The following is a 17,716-nucleotide window of genomic DNA, read 5'->3' as shown; positions in this document are numbered from 1 at the left end:
TATATATATATATGTATGTATATATATGTATGTATATGTATATGTTGCATGCTGTGCTTTGCTCATACAGTATGAGTGATTGTGACATACAGTATGTGTATAAGAGATAGAGAGATGAGGGGCTTTTGGTGATCTATCTAATCAGATCTAACATTATAGCCTCAGCAGTCATCAGAGGACATCTCTCAGTGTCAGCCTTTGAAGATCTTGACGTGCAATGCAATAACATGAATCATTCTCCATGTTATCACTGTTTTGTTTGGAGAATTGGGGCTCTGCACATGGAAGCTATTACACTGAAAGCTTAGGAGTGCTTTTCCACAGAGAGAAACTGGGCTTTGCATTATGCCCAGAGGCTTTTTTCCCCCTGAAGCCCCTTGTCTTCTCCATGGAGGAGAGGAAGGTTTGCTGTTGAGGCTAGCCGTAAAGAGTGTGAAACCTGGCCCAGTAGAAGTCTTGTGTAGTCTTAAAAGAAAACGCCACCTTAGGGTCTGTGAATAAAGGTTGAAGTGTAGGATTATTTTATGCATTCACTGTATCAGTCAAACCTCAGTTATTTGCATTATTAATGGGACTGAGTTAAGCCACCAGTCCTCCACCAATGTAACTTCCCCCCACAAAGGAACAAAGTCCAGGTCTTTTTGTCACTTCCTGTGGTGAATATTTTTCACTCCATCCCTAGCTGGACACAGCAATTGATATCCAGGTTTGCCATGATGGACCATCAACTATCTCTTACCTCCCAATTTAGAACCATCTTCCTCACCCATCCAGAGACAATCCTCCAAACTCGGCTGCTGGAATCAGTGGTCCAGACTCGGCAAGCCAGTAAATGAGAGGGGAGTCATAGGAAGCCCATCTGGACTCCATCAGGACTAGGTAAACAGAGCCAGATCTCACATGGAGTAGTGGAGCCAGGCCTTGGCTCCCACCCACCATCACAAAAGACTCAGGCAATGGCTCAAGATTAAAATGATACACACATTGTCATTAACTCAAACCGTATGCAAAAATGCAAATCTGCACACAGTTCGATGCGCCTACTCTCAGCCTTGTGTCATTTTGGATTGGTCCTCCAGTAGAGTAGAGAAAAAGAGAGGAGATATACATCTTCTCCACTGCCAGGTTATGTTTTTTTGTGTGTTTTTGTGATCCATTTAAACTGTTTTAATCATGTCTGCTGTTTTAGTGGCCTGTCCTCTTTGTTAACTTCCCACTGCACTCGCCACACATTAGCCGCTGCTAACCTTATTCTGCCGCAAGTCCAAAAAGATGAATCAAGTATTCGTCAAGAGAATCGGACCTATAGCGGGGGACGAAGTGAAAAGGAAATCTGTTGTTGCACTTGAAATTTATTTTTGATAAATGTAGCAATTTTGTGCAGTGGAGTCCAGACTAGACAATCTGAAAATTACCTGAAAAATGTATTTTATAGACTGCATGAGATCACAGATTATTTTGTCCCCTACAGAACTGTGTGAACCTGACCTCTTAACACCCTGCATGTGTGTTTGAAGAGTGTCTGCATAGTTGATTTAATGCTGCTACCTTGGAATTTCTCTATTGGGTGTCTCCAATTGAATCGCTGTGTAGAGTATTAAACTGGGAGGTTATATAAAAAGGACGCTGAAGGAGAATGAAGTAAAACAGCAAGTTTCCACACGTGTTCGGATTATACCCCTTCTTTCTCTTCAAGACTGCAGGCACAAAAACAACAGCCCTTCATCTCCCAGCAGCCAGCACTGTGTATTTCTTCCTGCTAGCATCTTTCAGAGTCGCCCAGCTTTACTTCATGTTTCAGCATTAACCTTAACTGTTGTGGACCTAACCCGGCCTTGTTGTCACACACTGCAAGGCTGGATTGTTCCACTGGCTCACTGTAAACTCTACACATGTTTTTCTGTCTTTCAAATGGAGAGATTAACTGTCATGGCCTTGCCTTCGCTACGCATTTGATCTTTTGTTCTATGTGGTGATCAGCCTTGGAAAGACGAGCGATGGCCATAAAGAAACTAACTACTCTGTGTCTTGTTCCTGGAGAGATTTATTGCAATAATCAGGTTGTAAGTGGTCATGGCCAGGGCAGCTACATATTAAAATACGCAATGGTAATAATGATAATAGGCGTCCTTTTATAAACACTGACATTCGGCCTCGTCTCTTATTAAAACCAATAGGAACCCTAGTGGTCCGTGTTGCAGACATTATCAGCGCTCCACAGTTGGAGATGAAGGATGGTTTGGATTGTCGAGTAAAAGTTCTCATCTGGAGAACGCTGTTTTTTGATGAGCTCTGCCATTAGGAGCCGGCCTCCAGACATTGGAAACAGTTTGGGGTTAGCGGCTGAAATATAGCTGGCCTCTGCTTGTTCCCCAGCTACATAGGGTTTCTGAGCGTGAAGTCAGACTGCTTTAATTTCCACAGTAATATGTGACTGGAAAACATAACCACTGCATAACTCAATTTGAAATAGACTGTACTGTAGTGAAATGCCTGGTCTATTCCCCACTATCTTGCTTCAACTGGACATATGTCATGTGTTCATGTGTTTATATCCATGTATGAGGGGGGGTTGTCCCAACCCTATAACCTTTGAAAATAATGTTCATATTTGGCTATTCTGAAAAATCCTGGATTACGGCCACTTTTTTCAGAATACTATTTTATCTGCACATGGCAACTAAAGCACAATTAAACTCAGGGACAGTTAATATTCATTGCATGTTTGTAACAAGACGCCAACTCTTGTCCCCTGCATGAAAGTAAGACGTGCTACATGACCATCATCAACCTTGACCTTCGCACCCTTACTTTCTGCCTCACTACATCTAGGGCACACTGCTTCCTGCATTAGTATGTGCAGGTCATTTGTCGCTATGCTGTGCTGATAGTCCTCACTTGCCCTGTCTTTACCTATAGCAGGAAAGATGGACGCTGACTTAAATAAGAGCTATATTGCAGACCTCATCTTCCAATCGAATGCAAGTCTTTACATTAAAACAGGAATTTGGATAGACTGCTGACAATCTAGATGATGACAGGAGAAAACTGTGGAAGAGACAAGGGAACAGACAGTGAGTGTAAAAGAGATGCTATCTGGCTGTGGAAGTGTGCATGTGTGTATTTAATTTATCTGTGCAGTGGGGTTTCCATTACCTTTTAGCAGGAAGGGCATTATGATGCTTATGAACACCATGTGTCTGTCTTCCTTGTGTACATGGGGAACGTTTATTAGATCTTGCTTATTGGAAATAAAGACTGCACCACATGTTGGTCTATCATTGTTTGAAATTGACCAAAACTGAGTCCGCCTGCTTCACTGTTCATGGGTATGTGAACGTTCACTATTGCTGTGCGGCTGTCAATACTATACCTAACACAAACCATACACACACGGCGCTGAATGCTTTTAGTGTGGTAAATGTTTTGTTACAAATGCATTGTCCAACTTTGAGGGAGCTTCAAATATGATCTGTTTGATATTGGACACAAAGTAGTACGTTTCACATGAGGTTAGCATCTTCAGTTAACCTTAAGGTTGGTCATTATATGCCACTTTGGTCCAACTAAATGGTAGTGTGTATGAGATGTCGGGGGGGGGGGGGGGGGGGCGTCTGCCCATTTAACCAACACAGACTAACATTGACATTTATAAACAAAAATTGATCAATGGGTCTGATTATCTTGACAGAGTGATGATTAGTGAAGGCTTTATTACAGAGAAAGAACAAGGAGAGATTTAAATTTCAACAGTGCAGGAGTATGGCTTTGTTGACATTTATATTTAACCCATTTTAAATAATGACTTGCTTCTTTCTACCAGCAGGTACACCTCTTCTGTATATGTGATAAGTGTTGGGAAAACCCACCCCATAATTTGAGCACATCTTAAGTGCTCCATAAGCTTCTGTCCCGCACCACATTCCTGTGCCACCCAGACTCCAAATTACTGTAAACTAAACCAAAGCCACACTATGGCAACGGAAGGGTGTCAATTTGGACAGGAAATAATTTATTTGAACGTGACTAGAGTTTCTCTGGCTCAGATCCCTGGTGGGGATGTGGAGAGGGTCTGTCTCTGGTTACTCTGTCCCTTGACGTGTATGCCACATGCACCCCAAACAATAGCCGATTCATTCATCTCTCTGCCTGTCTACGGCAACAGCGCGGGAAGGCCGCAAGGAATGAAAAGAACCTCAACCCTCCCATAGATGAGAATGTTGTCAAATAAACATAGAAACACACCGTGCATGCACACATAAAACATCTTACAATTGGGGCCCATACTGACCCTAATAACCAGATCGGATAACGGTTCGATGACACCATTTCAAAAATGATCAAAAATGGTGGTTGAATCGCTATCGATGAACTGCACTGTCCTCAGGCACATTCAGCCAGGGACCTTGGTTTATTGTCATCTCTCTACTGTCTACTATAAATAGGGCCGTACAAACACCTAAATTAAGTTTTGCAGTGAGATATACAGGTTTTAAAATTGGTAAAAAGAGAACACTGCCATTGAATCAATAACTAGCACCTGCAGTATCCTGAGCGGAGGTATTGGAATCGATAGCGACAAAATTGGATTGATGCATACTTGCATTATATATGCATATCTACCGCAGTCTCCCTCTGAGTACCTGGTATGACCTTTGCTGACTGATTCTTATCAGTCTCCTATTTCTGTGTGTCTGCTCTCAGACATATCTGGGAGGCCCTGAGATGGAGCTGTGACCGAAAATATCATGTCCTCCACTCAAGGAAGCCAGCTAGGTTTGTTATTTCTTCTCCACAACCTACTAACATGACACACAGTGAAGTTTGTATTTATTTAGGTAGCATAGAGAAGTAATTGATTCACAGCATCTTGCGTGGACACATACTGTAGGCTCTGTAGAAGCCGGGGCAGCTGGCTCAGGTCACACTCCAGAATAATAAAACAACAGTGGGTCGATGTGTGTAAACCCTACTGGACAGTCCCCATTTTTCTCTACTCTTCCCTCCCACAATGTTTCCTCCCCAGCCCAGGTCAGAGAGCGTAGGTGATGATGGGCCCCAGAGTTCCCCAGTAGGCCTCCCTTACTGGTCCCACTCTGAATGGGTGTCTGTTCCCTGACATCTCCATCTCTCATCACCACCCCATCAATCCCATGCCTCTGTAACCATCCCTGCAGAGACAGGGCTCCACTTTGTCCCAAAACCCACCCCGCTTCCTCACTACTCCCCCCTGCCTCATGGCCCCCCGCTGTGCATGGGCCGTGACAGCTACCTGACAGCAGAGGCCCCTAAATGACAAGACATTTTAGCCAAAGCCTCCCTCTGTCCCCCAGTGCATCAAAAAAAAACATTGCTATAAGCATCAGCATCCCCAAACATATCCAAATACCAAGAGTCAGTTGAAGAGTGAGAGACCATCCCCCGCTCTGTATATCCATAATGAAGCCCCTCCACCTTGCTTTCATCCACATTAAGGTCCCCTGACCCAGTAAACGCCTGCAGGATCAAGGCCTCCTCTGGGAATGGAGGTGGATGTTATCATAGCATTCCAGCCCATGTGAAAGTATGCCAATTAGCATTGCTGGAGAATGTTGTTTTGCTAGCCTCTTTCACTAAGCCCCCACCCCAATGGCAGGCGCAGCCCATGTGGCAGGCTGTCACTGGAATTGCCATTGATGCTGAAAATTGAGATTTTCTGTCGCAGCTGCTGCTAAATTTACTGCACAATATGGAAGAAATATGAATTCTACGGTAGGTGGCATCTAACCAATTCTGTCAGTGTCAAATATGACCGGTATGCCTCAACAATTCCAGTCTTATACTTCCGCAATAGCTTTTCCCAGTGCTCCTTGGCTCTGTGTTGTTTGTGCTCACAATGCAGTGATGTCAGTTGACTGGTGATATGCTTTGATAGTAAATGGATCTGGCCTAGCCACACTGAATACGCTGAATACGCTGTGCGTATTCACTTTTTACATACTCCAGTGCTCACTTGTACATTCCAGGCAGGTTTACTGCGTGTTTGCACTGTAGAGTAAACATTAACTCGGATGTCTGTTTGTATTTTTCCTGCTGTCTCTTCTGGGAAAAACGGGGCGTTTAGACGAAAACTGATTTTTCATACAACCCATGACGGTGGCGGTCAGACATCCTGTTAAAATGATGGAACCGTAGTGCATACATAGTAATTATTTTTTAATCGGGTGATTTACACTACTGATGATAATTTATGGAATACAGTGTGACCATCCTTGATTCACAAAAATCATACGAATAAATCTTTGACATATGGCAGCCATAAGGCAGGCTGTAGAAGTGGATGTCAAGTCCTGATGATGTGCCCATTGGTGCTTATCAAAGCAGATTTCAAGCTCTAGGACTAGGTAACATGTCATAATGTGACATATCACAGGGTTAAAACACATACTGACATACCCTGTTGTCATTCTCAGGTTGTCTGATGGGTCAAACAAACACAGGACTTCAACCAGGAGACCGGTGTTCTTGTCCCAAAGTTGTTGTGTGAGGTATTTTTAAGTTAGTATACATACTTATTTTAAGCCCAACCACTATGTTTTTTATAAACCTAACTAAGTTACGTTGCCTAAACCTAAGCAAGTGCTATTGTTTGAATTCACAAAGTTAACCACTAACTGCGACTGTAGAAAGTGAAGTCAAGGGCCTGACCAAGTGTCAGTATGTGACGAGTTGGGATGAGAATGTGTTCTCTAGCACAACTTTGTAGTGAGGGAGGAAACCCACACAGATATGGGGAAAATATGCGAAATTGCAGATGTTTCTTGATCAGAACCCAGGACCTTCTTGCTGCGTTGTGACTTTGCCACACCCATTGTGTGATCAGCTGTATTGCTACTTTGGCATCTTATACATTGACTGTAGTAACATAGATGGACTGATGACAAAGAGCCCTACAATACTTGATCTTCAGAATATAAACCCTATGATTAATTACATTTGAAAGATTCATGCTGCATAGCACATTGATAAACAAAGATGAAATGGATGAAAGAACATGTAAGAGTATACCTCATAAACAGATGGATGAGTGTCAATCCTATTAACTTTGACCTCAGAGCCAGCATTTCTCTTTTGTTGAGACTGCAGAGATTTAAATGAAGAGCTACAGAAAGTAGAGTTCACAATGTGCACTAGACCTCTACTCAACCACATGTCCTAACCGCAAACAATGCGCTGTAACTCAAAAGCATTGTTTGAGACATGAGGCACACTCTTAACGCTGGCTCTGGATCCAACCTCACCAATATACCAAATGTTTTCAGTTCCCTCAGAGATACAGTGCCTCTGTCCAGTTCCAGCACACACTCTTCCTACAGCAAATAATCACTTGAGTACGTTTGCAGTGTACTTAGACTCTAACCAGAACGTCTCTCCCCCTCTACTTTCCATTGAATACTCCTCATGTAGGCAGAATAAAAACAGGCATTCCCATCTCATAGGGCTTTAATCTGTTATTGTAGACGAACCTTGTCATAAATTTGATTTCTTGGCAGAACAAGTTGTAACTACAAAAGGAGCCTCCACTTTTAGTGTTGTTTTTTAGGTTTCAGTGCCTGAAAAACAGCTCTGACTTAGTGGGGGTAAGTCATTATGTCCAGTAGCCATGAAGGGGGTGGAAGGGTTTAGAGAGGGATGCCGGGTGAGCCGGTGTTTGCTGCATTGGCTTGGAATAGCCGTCTCACTCGCCAAAGAGTGCCGTGGTCCAACAAGTATGTGATACCACACTGCTCTGCTCTCTATAAATCAACGGGCTAGCTGGTTTGGACCATAAGTCCACAGCCTAATGCTTTATTTGTAAGTAGCACTACTACTAAGTATTTAAGACTGAGATCATTGACTTCTATGTCTACATATCTTTCATTCAAATTTACATTTGTGTAAATTTACACGTGGAAGCTTCGATCTCGGGCAGGTAAACAGTAGTGTTGTCTGTGTCTGGATTTCCGTTCATACTGCCCACGATCCCTAAGAGACTTGTGGTTTACTGCAGCGTAGGTTCCTGGCCTCTCTAGTTCTGCTAGCGTGAGGATATATGATAGGATAGGTTGTGGTGTGGCTGTTTTGGGTGTTTTGCTTCATAGTGCTGCAATGATTTTGTTCCTGCAGAAGTGTGATTTGGCCTCAGATTGTCATGGCTACTGGTTTAAAGTGGGACGTTGGTTTGGATTAAAGCATGATCTTGATTTTGGATTTAGATGCTTCCTGCAGATTCACCGTACACATAAATATTTCATTTGACTGGATACCTCTGTTTGAAAGACTGGAATGTGCCATTCATCAAACTAGGGTCACTTAAGATATTTGTTTTGACTTGCACATTTCGCCAATTTATGATCTGATCAGACATGATAGCCATGTCGCTGGAGGATACAAAGAATGTTGACATTATGATCTGGATAGCAGTTGAGTGAAGGAAGCTCAAATAAATGAGCCTAAGAGCTGTGTATAGAAAAAATATGCTAAAATCAAATCAGTGGTGTCCTTATGTGCCTTGTTTTTCCCTGTTTGGCTTACATTCATTGGTCATGGTCATCAACTACAAGAAGATGGTATTTTCACATCATCGTTTAGTCAGGACTGTTGCCTGAAGGATTGTTTAGTGTGTTTCAGTGTCTATTCAAACAGTCTTTAACAATAACAAATAGTGTGAAAACATCACCTCTACTGGGATAAATCAGCATGATCCGATAACCCTGCAGCAAAGCACAGACCAAATAATCGTTGTGAAAACTTTGTTTCCCTCGAGGGTGAATAATAAGGTTCCTTATCATAATTAACATGGATTATTTGGCAGGAGAATTATGGTCTTTCTGTCAAAAGCATAGCCTGAAGTTGCAGTTATAATGGGTTTCTTTCTTTCTTATCGATTGGCAACACTGACTCTACATATTTAGACATTCGTTCTCAATGTGTTTACGATTATGCTTCACAGTTTTAAAGAAAACGTGCATGTTAGCTCTGCAATGAAGCAGTGTTAAAGACTTGTGGGTCACTACTAGGTCTTGGAACGCGTCGTCTTGCTGCAGGTGGAACTGCAGTACACCAGGGTCTTATACTCACATGGATAATAATTCTGACAAAAAGCTGGATTCTAAGCTAATTAGAAACAGGAATAACAATATGTCATGCTGGTTAAGTCATGGTTTCAGCAAGTTCAGCAATGATTGGGAACATCCAGGCAGTTACAGCTTGGTCCAACCTTGGGATCACTTAAGAGGATTTGATTTTCATGGCTCCCGTTCAGGTCGACACTCCTCGCATGTCCTTGTGACAGTGATGCATAAGACTTGAGTGAGTGGCTTCAAATTGCAGACAATGTTTCAGGCTGTGCACACACTGTAATCCCTTTTGTAAAACCTTGGCTCTAGAGTGTACCCTGATGACACGACCAGTGTTTTTGTTGATACTTTTGTAACATTATCTCCTAAACCTGTTGGCAGGACTGTCTCTGAGCCCTGTGTGAGTGTAAAGGCAGCATGGTTTGTGTATTTGTGTGTGCAAAATGGAGATAGAGGGATAGCAACAGAAGAAAATGGTATCTGTATGTGCCAGAAAGAAATGTGGAATTAATCATGGAACTTGCTCAGTGAGCCACGGTCTGCTTTTCATTGCCCTCTAAATCCTCTCTCTCTAATCATCTTTCTGTCTTTATATAACCAGTGACTAAAACCAACCATCACAAGGGGGTCTGGGTTTACAGGACACATGACAGCCAAACTTCAGCTCTACGACTCAAAGCCAAAACCATTCACTTATTTCCTTGAAAGCCATTAAATCCATCCATCGCCTCATTCTCAGTAAATATTTATTCTCTTCAAGTGTGGCCAGAAGTTGTAAAACACAGATAATCTTGCATGTTTGTTGTTATTTGTGAGTAGATTAATCTTTTTAAAGACGGGGCAGACTTTAAATTTTAAGTGTGGCCATTGTTTGACATTTGGGAAAACCTACACTACAATGAAAATTTGGCTGACATCCATAAAATCATACCTACTTTTTGCATCTGATTTAGATAATACAGTGAAAAGGGTTTATAGCAATAACACTTCATTTGGATAGTCTAATGTTAATGCTCACTGCCAGGTGGTGAAAAATGGATGTCCAACAAAGTTGTCTCAAATACAACTTCAAGTGATACATTCTATTCAACGGATTTGTAGATGAATGCCAACATCTAAATGAGATACCCAATGTTTCCTTTAAAAACTAGAAGTCAAGTAACTTTGAATGGGCAAATCAATCCCAGTGTACAGCAAGTTTAAGTACATGTTACCGAAGTCATCACAACATGTACCAACAGGATATCTGAATAAAAATGACAGTGTGTAAACTGTACATCTAATCACAGTTATTTCAGGCGTAACACAAGGTATGTATATTTTTCAATACTTAAAAAATATTTCGGTTTGTTACTGGTAAATGTTTTCTACCCCAAATATATCACTTCTTGAGAGTTTTAAAACCGATCCTGTCATTGTGTTTATAATTGCCCCGACTTCATCAGACATCAATGGCAGGATGTCAGTCACTGGAGCATGTTCATTTTCAAACTTCCCACATTGTTATGCCTACATAGACAGCCAAGAGAATTTAAAGGTTAAACTTTGGGCCACTCAGTTAAATCACATGTGAAAAAAGTTTAGAGGGTAGTTCTGTATCACGTGGGATACTGTTCCCATACACTTAAGGGAATGGGCTACTATTTCTTTTCCTCTAAGAGATAATTAAAAGTTTCCCACCGAGTCAGTAGAATGAGATATGCTCTGTTGACTGTGGAAGCCAGTTTGCAAAAAGCAAGTAAAACTTAGAGCTTGTTGACACATATGGTTTCTTTCTCTGTATCCATAGATTGTAAATCACTTACACTATGTCAGCCCTTGTCTGGCATACACATTACCATTTATTTTTGTTTGTGTGCATGTAACTGCTGCACCTCTTGTTTGCATGCCACTGACTCGTACGTCATGGCCGCCTGTGGTTAATGTAAGTGTGAATGGCAGAGATAGTGTGAGGGTGTGGGTTGAGAAGCCAAGCAGAGAGAAGTGTGTGTTTGTGTGCATGTGTGTGTGTGGTTGTCCATCTTGGCAGGAGATCTGCAACACTGAAGAGGGAGAGTAGCAGCAGCAGGAACAACTGCACGGCCAATCACTCTGCCAATCTCTCTGTCTCTTTCTCTCACTCCTGGAAACAGCTCTTTCCCACCCTTTATTTGATCTGATTTATACTTTTTGTAAACGATTGAACAACACAGGTTCATGACATTATGCACGCTTTGGCACAGGGAGGATGTAGAGTGACTAATGAAAGGGCTCAAAGTGCTGCAAACACAACGAATGCAGCAAAAAACTAAAGCCTGTACCGACCTCATGCTTTTATTACGATGCCAGAAAACTGTCTTGATCTAGCGAGAGACCGTTTTTCATTCAATTACGTGTTCCATGTGTGTGTTCCAAGGCTTCATGCACAGCAGCTTCCGAGCAGGCCCAGTCTTTCACACACATCCTCATCTCCAACACTCAACTCATTGCCTATCAAAACAGCACTGCACAGGATCTGTCTGGCACTTGCGTGCATGCATGCTTTATATGCATCGAGTGTATCTGTGTGCTCATTGTGTTTGAGGGATATTTCCCAAAGTTCAGGCACGTGTCATGCTGTTTACCCTCTCTACAGTTCAGTGCATTGCTGTAGGCACTTACCATAGATCTTGTTGAAATGGAATGATAACAGGTGTTTGGTGTACATGTCTTAATTATCAAAGCTCTGTGCTACGAATTTCCCATTAGACTGACAGATGTACTGTGGTTCAAAATAGATGATCTAGAATAAATAACGTGGCCCTGAGTCACTTTGAATGTGTTTTGGGATCCGGTTACGTAGAAGGTGTATTGCAGCTCATGATCTGTCTCATTTAACAATTCTTGCATTGTGAGTGGGGCATAGAAGTCTGAATGGGGCAGACCAGCCTACAGGTCTTGCATGATGCAGCTGTTGGCAGCACAGGAGTTTTTTTTCTTCAGGCTGCAGGTGGGCACACTCAAAAATGTGCTGTCATGATGCAATCTGGTTAGCCGGTTGTTTGCGTGCCGTAGCTTGCCATACCTGCACCAAATATCAACATGTTGGCAGAGGTATCTTGCGCTGACTGCAGATGCTTGCCGGTTGACGGATTTGCTACAGTGGATTATAGGAGTGGAAATAAGCTGCAATGTGCCAGCAAAGAAGGAGAGGACTGCAAGTTAGTCAAGGCTAGATGAAAAAAAATATAAAGAAACTTAAAAAAAAATCAGCTTTGCAAATGTTTTACGAGACAGGAACTGCACCTGACACGTTTTTGTGCCTATGTGCTGGCGCTAGCCGTGGTCGGAGGCATCATTTTTTTCGGTTGCCTGTCCAGTCCATTCTCAAGGTGCAAACATCCCCTTTGACTCAAGGATGAAATGATTAGAATTTGTTGGTCAAAGGTCACTAATAATTCATGTGCTAATTATGACAATTTAATGCAAAGATAAAATGCTAAAAGGATAATATGGTTACATTTTGGACAGACATGCATGTAAACTGCAACTGGGCTGTTTGACTGAGCCATACAACCGCAAGGTGGTAATTCTGGTTTGTACCTCAAGGTTACACAGTGCATTTTGGTGAGTTCCCTATAAATGCAAAGATTTTGTTACAATAAAAAAAGAGATGCTTTCAGGACGTGACAACAGGCAGGCCTGTATTTCAGCCTAACCATTGTTATGCCTGGTCCAGGCTCTTTGAAGCTTTTGTAAACCACAAACCTTGTCTCAGGCCTCTAACCAAAACAACATTGACTTTGAGATGATGGAACCGGAAGTGTAAAAATGCTAACTCCTTTCCAGGTCGTTGGACTCATTCCTTAACCACCCGGTAGTCCTCTGTTTAGACCTCCGAGTAGTGATTGAGTAAATGATTTACGACACAGTATCTGTATCTGTTTTAACAGTCAGCATTTTTGCGTGCAAGCCTCTTTAAAAAAATAAATGAATAAATCCGCTGAAGTTTACTGTTTAGAATTGTATGGAACAGTGTATCCCGAGTGCCTACCCAGGTTTAACTGAACATGTTTCCAATTAAAATCAAAGCTTGTTCTTCACTGCTCGGATTATTGATGCCACTTGTTTAATTTGTTTGTTTAATGTGCTTCAACGTCTACTGACTGCATAGCAAATTGGCCCACGGGAGCAAGAAAAATGTACCATTCTGTTTTATGATGGCTGTTCTCAGGGTTGCTGTCCTGTCCTAAATAATCACAGTTTCCACATTAAGATGCCACTTTTCCATTTTTTTTTCATCGCTGCTGCAAAATCTTGTCAAATGTTTGACTGACTGCTAAAGATTTCCACCTCTGCATGTCGAGAGGCAGCTCGAGAAATAGGAGACCATTTGGGCAGAAAGATCAGCTTAGGAGGCTTCAGGTTTTATCATTGTAATTAAAGATCTGGTCTCTCTGATCTTTGCAGTCTGCTATGAAGACCATTGTACATAATCTGCTAAGTGCAATAAAATCTTGTTTTGCCTTTACATCGCTGATGGATGAGGCAAATCTTATTTCAAAGGTGTTTGAATTGTAACTGTAGATTTGTGTAAATGTCCGGAGAATGACCCAGTTTATTGGCAGCGTCTGGCTACAGCTGCATGACACATTTTCCTTTTGTGTCCTCCAGCCCCGGTTTTGACCCTCGCCTCCACTGATTTGCCAAAGACCAAAGGCCACACAGGTATGGATTGAATCTTCCCCTCTGAAATGCTGCCTATGTTTTGCTATCAAATATTGAATCTCACTTAAAAGCATGCAGATTTAGACCTACACACACACCACACACATTCCCCATTTGTCTGTCTGTCTGGTTGTTGTTAAAGTGCAGTTATCATTTGAATCCACAATTCTCCCCATCTCCCACAGTGTGTGAATCCGATGATGTGATTTTAATTGCTTGGTTTTTTGCTTTAATTACATGCAAGAGTGCTTCACTATGTGGGCCACGCCACTGTTTTTCCCTGCAGGGTCTGGCAGCCTGTTTATGTATGGATATGAGTTTTATTGGTCTGGACAGTGCACAAACGATAAGTGAGCAGCCAGTGATCTGCTTTCAATGCAGCTCAATCAGGCCTGTAAACAGAGCCGGGCAGGGACAGCAGGCTGATGAAACCGAGACTTAGTACATTTTTGTTGACGCTTTGATCCACATTACAGGCCTTGCTGGACCACAGCACGCTCCTTCACAGGCCTGCTTCCCCCCCACTTCACCCTCACAGCTAATTGGTTCTGATCTCTCCACTTTATTTCTGTTGACTGCAGGACAGTGACCAGAAGATTAGTGAGCAGCATGCTTGGTCTCATCCTGTGCCAGGCGTACAAGTGTGTGTTTTGATATCCTGATGCTTTTTTTTTGCGTATTCGTATGGGATGCCTGTCTAAGCGTGTGTGTAATGTGAAAAGGCCTTGTTTAGATAAGTGAGTAAGCCCTGGAGGGATGTCAATGCCCAGAACTCGGTATCACAGCGTGCCCGGTAGATTTTCCGGGAAACTGGCCGGCATGCAGGCAGGCGGAGCGTGGCCCTGCTGAGGTGAGCTGGGAATCGATAATGTAACGCTGGATTGCGCTATGCTGCCCTCCGTCCCGTAACTCAGACCATGACTCAGAACAGCTATTAGTGAGATGGATAGATCAGGGACTGGGATCGTTGAGTTTTTTTTTTATCTCCACCACAAATATGCTCAGTGTAATATCTCCTCATTGGTGAATCACATCTACAGGAAGCTCCAAGGGCAGCCGCCACAGTGCAGGTTGATGGTGGGAAGCAAAGAACAGTGAGAGAGAGAGACTATCAGACAGATAGATAGATATTTAAACACCTACTGATATGGAGCTTTCAGTAAATCTGTCGTGAGTGTTTTGGGCTTTTGGACTTTGCCTGAGGAGGAGGATGTGAAGAGGGCGGGTTGGGGTGAGAGCAAGAGAGATGAGAGTGTGGAGTCTGGGTCTGAGTGGAAACTTGAATGGAAACTGGGCTGGAGGCCACTCAGCAGATCCACCTGAACCCTGCCAGAGCAATCAGCTATCAGGAGGTTAGAAAGGGAACCGTGTGCCCACTAAGTGAATTCAACAGGGGTTTGTAGGGATTTGGCCTGCTTTTTGAGCTGTAATGCAGGGATATTTTGGTAAGTGAAGTCCTCTTGTTTTCTGGAGAGGCTGCCAGAGCCTGTCTGCCTTTTAATGGGATCACAGCAGACACCCCAGGAACCCCCGCCAGTTGAAGTGATTCCACTCTGTACTTCCAGCTGTGTAAACACACACACACACACAAACACACACACACACGCACGCACACGTATAGACGCATGTACTATCACTTCTAATAAAAAAAGTGCTTGCTGGCTCACGTCGAAGGAGATGCTCACTTTCCCTTTTGCTCCCAAATAAAAAACAAAGCTCATTTTTCTGCTGTTAAGAAAGTTCTTGGCCTTGTTAAAAACGATGAGATGCTTGAAAGATGTAAACAAATTTTACAAGAGCTGGTGGTGTCTTTTCTCAGGCTGGGAGCATTCAAAAGAGAATAACATTGTCCTTCCTCTCTCACTTTCTGTCTTTCTTTTGTATTTCTTTCTCTCATAAATCCTTTATTTAGCTTTTCTGTCAACAATAATTCTGTTTGTAACCTTCATTTTCCTCCCCTGTAGTTTAGTCTGTCCTGCAACCTTATCAGACCTCGATGTCGTGACATGCCGCCTATATCTATCTACATCATCCACTTCTTCTTAATTGAAAGTGAAAATGTTTATACTTATAAAGCGCATCGTTACGAACCTTTTTGGAATTTTGGTTGTTGGTCATTTTAGGGAGCAGGTTTACACAGCCGCTATGGTCTATAGGGTAAGTTTGTGCAAAGAGGGAGGGGAGGAAACTTAGTGGCCGGGCAGTAGCTGTGCTGTTAAAGGCATTTAGACTTTAAAGCTCCATTCCTTATGTAACCAAGAGAAAGTCCAGACTCCCTGATGGCCTTTTGAAAAGCAGATGCCTGAGATTTTTGTCTCCGCATTTTATGGCTCATCTGCTACCAAGGAGATTCTGAGATTTCTTATGGGACTAAATCTTTCCTCACTTTGCAAATGACAGGCAGAAGTTATCTACAGTGTAAAGAGGGGTTTCACTGGTAGTGTAATCATACTTGTGTACAGCTTGTTCTCTGTTCTTTGGACGTGAACTGTCCACCTAAACACCTTTTCACCTTTTATGAAGTCTTTCTGACTGCATGTTTGACTGACTGCGTAATCACTCATGTGACTTCGTCCACCATCTTGCTCTCTCTTTTTTCTCCCTCCTCCCCTTCCTACACCTACACACATACTCCCCCACACACACACTCCCCTCACCACTTGATTGCTTGTTGCTTTTAAGTAGTGGTATTGTTGATTTATAATATTATTGATTTTTGATCAGTATTGTTAGAGATGAATAAACTCTGTCATAGTTTTAAAGAGCAGTGATTATGTTGTGCATATGTGTTGTGATAATAGCCGGTTGTTCTAGTCGTTATAAATCATACTTATTTCAGGTGTTTAACCGATGGTCTCATTTAAAACAACTTATTAGTAGAGTTCACTTCTTTTACAGGACATATGGTTTTAATTTCTTGCAGGTGCGGGAGAGAAACTGTGATGTTGTAATCACTGTCACAGCATGCAATCGGGAATAAGAAAGTAATATACGTACGCTTTGTGATTGTATATTAAAGGTAGACTTGCTGTAAAGATAAAATAATGTAATTCACAGAACAGTTAAAAACTGAATTATAGTTTTCCAGCCCTGGTGATGATTGCACTGTGTCACTTCTCAGCTGTTTTCACTTTGACATCAAGGCTGCCCACACTGCAAAAAACACAGCCTTCTTTACAAGACATTTAGTTTCCTATTTTGCCTCGAGGGTTTATTTTTCATTAAACAAGGAAAGTATTCTGCTATTTGGCTGAGATGATTCCACATGCCAAGTCAAATCTCCGCACTAGAGTAGAGTATGGGACATCTGACACACACACACACACACACACACACACACATGTACACACACTGGCACACATTATGTCCATGCTGATCATCTGAAGCAGCAGAATGGCAATCATCCTAAACTCAGAGGAGCTGTGCTGTTGACAGAACTTTCATAGCGAGATAGTCTTATAAGACCTGTCTCACAGATCTTGCTCTGTGTGTAAGCATTTGTTTTAGTCTCTTGTGTGTAGCCATGGGTTATATTACAGCTGGAAGATGAGATGTTTTTAGTCACTAACCTGCAGCTACAGGAGGAAAGTCCAACTTGAGGCTTCAGTCTGACAGTGTCTTACTCCATAACAGACTTACTAGTTGTTGTTTTTTTCAGCATGGCTATTCTTGCATCATTGTTCAAATCGACATTCTTGCATTTTTTGGAAATCCTATACAATCTCCAATACCTCTCCAATACAGAGTCCAATACAGAGTTTGTGCAACAGTAGTGAATTTAAATTTGTCTGCAGAGCACATAAAATCAGGAATGAAGTTTTTCCACCGCATGTTGTTTGAAGGAAAAATAAGTATGTTCATTATTTCAAAGCATTCTTACCTTTCAGCAATTGAGTAGCTACATTAAAATGATTTCTCCAGACTCCCCCCCC

General features: G+C 42.2%; 1 protein-coding gene across 5 annotated transcripts in view; it reads left to right on the top strand.

Moving 5' to 3' along the window:
- LOC116388513 (protein BANP) overlaps positions 1–17,716 on the top strand; it is a 223,354-nt gene that overhangs the window by 74,589 nt on the left and 131,049 nt on the right. For all 5 annotated transcript variants that reach the window (XR_004213075.1, XM_031856491.1, XM_031856482.1 and 2 more), the window contains one exon: positions 13,731–13,784. The gene's annotated coding sequence lies outside the window, so the exon portion shown is untranslated. The remainder of the gene's footprint in view (positions 1–13,730; positions 13,785–17,716) is intronic.

The sequence above is a fragment of the Anarrhichthys ocellatus genome, unplaced genomic scaffold (genome assembly GCF_004355925.1).
Source record: "Anarrhichthys ocellatus isolate YVR2014 unplaced genomic scaffold, GSC_Weel_1.0 scaffold2, whole genome shotgun sequence".
Lineage (NCBI taxonomy): Eukaryota > Metazoa > Chordata > Actinopteri > Perciformes > Anarhichadidae > Anarrhichthys > Anarrhichthys ocellatus.
This window is presented reverse-complemented; position numbering and strand designations above follow the sequence as displayed.